Raw genomic sequence first — 4947 nt, 5'->3', positions numbered from 1 at the left:
TATATAAATACAGTACATACAGTGTTTCAATTTATTTATGGTCCTATAATCATGTGCTGGTAAGCAGGGTTATTCTATCTAACATAGTACCCAGATGTTGATTTAAGTATATACATACATATATATATACATTTATACATACATATATATATGTATATATATCTACATATATATGTACGTAAACATAGACATATACATACATACATACATACATACATATATATACATACATACATGCATACATACATACATACATACATGCATACATGCATACATACATACATGCATACATACATACATGCATACATGCATACATACCTACATACATACATACATATATATATATATATAAATTAAGGAAACCTCATAGTGAGTAGAACCTCGGAAGTGGTCAATGTCCAAGCGAGGTTTATACGTTAGGTTACTCTTCAGGCCAAGGCTATCTTGATTAAATGAAGTTTGCCGATAAGAGATACTTGTTAACATACGGAAAATTCGATACACACATGTGTGTATATATAAACACTTTCTGAAATAAGAGACAACCCATGTCGTTCCATTAAATAAATTAAAAACAACAAATGTACAAACGAACGGAATACAGACACAGAAAGTCCGCAAATCATCACCAGTTATCGGCTAAGGGATCATCGCGATTTCCCCCTTCAAACGATAATATTGACCTTCTTGGTGGCGCCGGCACTGAGAAAGTCACCGTGAAATTGGTAGCCAACAAACATGAGACGAAATATTACAAAAATTGAACAACCAATCAATAAATATATAAATATGCAATAAAGATATTGAACGTACCAATATGAAACGAATATGCAAAATACAATATGCGAAAGAAATAATATTCAAGATGAGTACACTAGTTGACGGACGAGGGCCAACGACATAAGCAAACATGACGATATGTGGACGTAGGAACAAAATGAAATAAATATACAGAATAGGGTCTTGGGGCCAGAGAGGATTTGAAATCATGGTTAACGTCAGGAGGAATATCTTAAAGTATTAGAAACAGAAGAACAGCACAAAGATGTATGTATGTATGTACATAGATTGGATATTTATCTTAGAACAAGTGCAGCTTAAAAACATGAGTGAAGTACGTTTTTCTGTCCGGAACCGATTATCTCAGTCTGATGAGCTTGTAAATAATAAGCATTTGTATTATTAATTGCATCAACATTTACTTGAGTTTGAGCCGCTTACCAGTAAACTAACTCGTGTGTTACCTTCATTGACGAATGACAGAGTTCACGCTTTAATAGGAAATCGTTTCTTATATATTGAAAGATGATGGAATATTGTGAATAAGACAAGAACGTAACGGTGCGCGTAGAAGAAATTTAGTAATGTGTTACAAATACTTTCCCTTCGTAAAATGCATTCAAGAAGCAGTTTAAATATCCAATCTTTTATCTTTTATTTCTGACTGGTTTCAATCGTCAAACTGCGGCCGTGCTGGGGCACCGCCTTGATGAATTTTTAGTCGAATGAATCGACCCCAGTATTTAGTTTTGTTAAGCCTGGTACTTATTGAATCGCCTGCGCCTTTATTCATGCTGAAATTTATTGTCTAAGAGAATTTACTTGAATGTGCTTTCCACTAATATAATAGATAAAATATCCAGCAGAGATTTTCGAATATATCAAATGAATTTGTTCAGAGCAATTACATAAGGAAATACAATAATGGCTCAGACGAAAAGACACTGGAAATTTTATAGATCATATAATGTAAATGTAATGAAAAATAAAATGGTTTCACTGTGAAAGTAAATATATAAATCCACGTGAATAAAAGTAATAGTGATGTTGTCGGTCTTCTGTATTACTTCCTGCTGTTAATCCCAATATATCACTACAGTATACATCAATCAGTAATTTACTGTTAAGGATTTCCCATTGACAGCCACTGATGAAATCACCATTAGGAGTACAAACACACACGTACACACACACAAATACACTTTTATATAGTTTGATATACACAGTATGTTGTTATGAGATAATAGTTCCATGCGTTAGAAACATGATCTAGGCAGGTTTTTATAAGACGCCCAGTGTCTCTAACTAATGATCGGGAACTCAGCAAAGTACAAGTTACAAATTAGAACGATAGAACAAGACAAGTTTTAAACCGTGTGCTGTGTGTGTATGAATATCTATCTATCTATCTATCTATCTATCTATCTATCTATCTATCTATCTATCTATCTATCTATCTATCAATCTATCTATATCTATATCTATCTATCTATCTATCTATCTATCTATATATATATATATATATATATATATATATATATTTACGTTGTAAAGTATATGACCGGTTATAGAGTGACCAATGGTTTCGCATCCATGAAGAGCTCAACCCTATGAACGAGTCATCGGACTCTCATGGTGACGGACATATAGTTCTTCAAACTGTGGAGGCAGAAATCCGTTAACGTCAGTTGGTAAACAAAGAATAAACAATCCAGATCAGCGAGGACGGATGTTATCCCTTAGAACAGTTAATACGGGCCTAAATGGCGAACGGTGATCTCCCATTTAGGTTGCCTTCCGAGCTTCTCGGATCTAATCGATGAGTGCGGGATCCCTTGCTTGCAGCAGGTAGCGTTTGAAATGGAAGCAGGTGTAATAAATTTCGTGTCGGATATTTAACAATCCTGCTCGCATTGAACCTTTGAGGATCGTTGCTCGCTCAGCTATTGAAAGCTTGCATATCCACTCCCGTGAAATATAGGATCACAGCTTCTCTAAGATCCTGTACTTGAGAACACTTCATTACCAGGTCCCTTCCTCTTGAGGCCCATTGATGGGGTCCTTTCATCTTTAAGGCACCACACGTACTTGCAAGGGATGTGACTTATCGTCTTTCCGGACTCCTGCTATAGGCACAGCTTCCTGTTGTTTGTGTTCAAATTTCCGGTGCATCCTCCGTCGGCTCTGGCCTGGCAATGTTGTTGCCGCTGCAGTTATTAGAGCTGTTATCGGTGCTGTTATTACGGAGCATAGATCTGGCGATATTGCTGTGATTGTTGTCGTTCTAGTAGTCATTCCTGGCCGTAGTGTAGATACTGCTGTGGCCGATGGTGATGTGGTGCCGTCGTAGCTTCACTAGTGCTGCTGATGTTTGCGTGGCCGTCATCTCCTGTGGTAGCGCTAGTGTATGGGTCGTTGGCATCAGTGTAGGCATTTCTGAGACTCCTGCCGTTGCATTGCCATCGATGCTGTTGTGTGAACAGTTGCTGCTACTAAGGTCGCTTGGTCTGGGTGCCATCAGAGTCTCATAAATTACTTCTCAGCCTCGCATTGTCTCTCCCTCCACACAAACACAGAGTTGGCAGTCATTGTACTCCCTGTATGAGCAACCGACTTCCTCTCGTATTTAACGGGCGTTTGCTAATATAATTTTCCTGTTGGGTGTGCATCTAAAGAGACCTCTACGTTGTGCCTATTGCAAAAAACGTCGTACATGTGTGTCTATGTGAAGTTTTTGTCTAGTAACCTGAGGAATATTCTTCGCATGCAAATCTTGACGTTGAGTGAGAAGGGTGAAGGCAAAAGGACCTTCTCGCGGCGTTTACCTTTATGGTACATGAGACATTTAAATGACTGGGTTTATCTGTAAGTAACTGAATTTTAAATGTTGTAGTAAGTAGTGTATAAATGGTGTGATTACATTTATATACTACATATATTCTATCCATGAATACGAAAAGAAATAAGGAAAATTACTTGCACATATTAAAACACCTGTTTCCGTAGATAACTTATTAATCCTAAATGTTGTACACAATCTCGTTTTTATTTCGAACACCACAAGTATGGGGAATATAATCTTGCATATTATATGTACATGTATCATCCACACTGTGTGACAAGAACAAACATCAACACCTTCGCTCACAAATATGTATGCATGTATGTATCTATGCATGCATGCATATATGTATGTGTTTATACATATGTGTGAGTGTGTGTGTGTGTGTGTGTTTGCAAAAGAAAAAGAAGTAAATGCAGATTTTGAAGTTAAGAGATTATTATCAGTAACAAATCGATTATTATCACTTACAGCAGTTTCAGTTCTACACAGTGAGATTAATCAAATATTAATTTCATATTTCTGCGCATAATCTCCTCAGATAGGAAATATATACCCTTAAACGTTATGTATGTTTGTTTGTAGATTAATCACAGGAGTGTCTGGTGTGATGAATCTACAAATAAAAAAACGTACATAACATCTAAGGGCATGTTTCTTTTTCCATCTGAAGAGGTTATGTTCAGAAATATCAATTTAATATTTAATTAATTTCCCTGTGCATAATCAAAACAGCTGTAAGGGATAATCATTGATTTGTTGCTGATAATGAACCCTTATTAACTACGAAATCTACATTTTCTTATTTCCCCTTTACCTAAATATAATGTAGAGTTTATATACAAACCTGTTATTTTAAGGAAATCAATTCCTCACCATAAATATTAGGTACTGAAACAATATCTCCTTGGATGGCAGCTAACATGAGGCTAACATAACCTCTAACTGAATTTATATATATATATATATATATACACATCTGTAAATAATATGTGACAATTATTCGGTAGCCATGATAAAACTCTAAAACTCCCAGTTTCGGATGCTTGGGCGGACACCCACGCCGCCATGTCTTCAGTTATCTGGCCATCGAAGAATGCTACGAAAATGACCGTTAAACAAGGGAAAATTACAGTGTGGTAGACCATTATTAAGACAAAAGTGGTATTAGAATGACGGTTGAGTGGAGGGAGTAAAGGTAAGGGAGTAGAAATGTCCGTAGTATTCGCGTAAGCGCAACAGACCATACAGACACGTGCGTGCCAGCACAATGACGTACATGCGGCCTTCTCTGTCTCTCTCTCTCTCTCTCTCTCTCTCTCTCT

The sequence above is a fragment of the Octopus bimaculoides genome, chromosome 9 (genome assembly GCF_001194135.2).
Source record: "Octopus bimaculoides isolate UCB-OBI-ISO-001 chromosome 9, ASM119413v2, whole genome shotgun sequence".
NCBI lineage: Eukaryota > Metazoa > Mollusca > Cephalopoda > Octopoda > Octopodidae > Octopus > Octopus bimaculoides.
Note: the sequence above shows the minus strand (reverse complement) of the source record.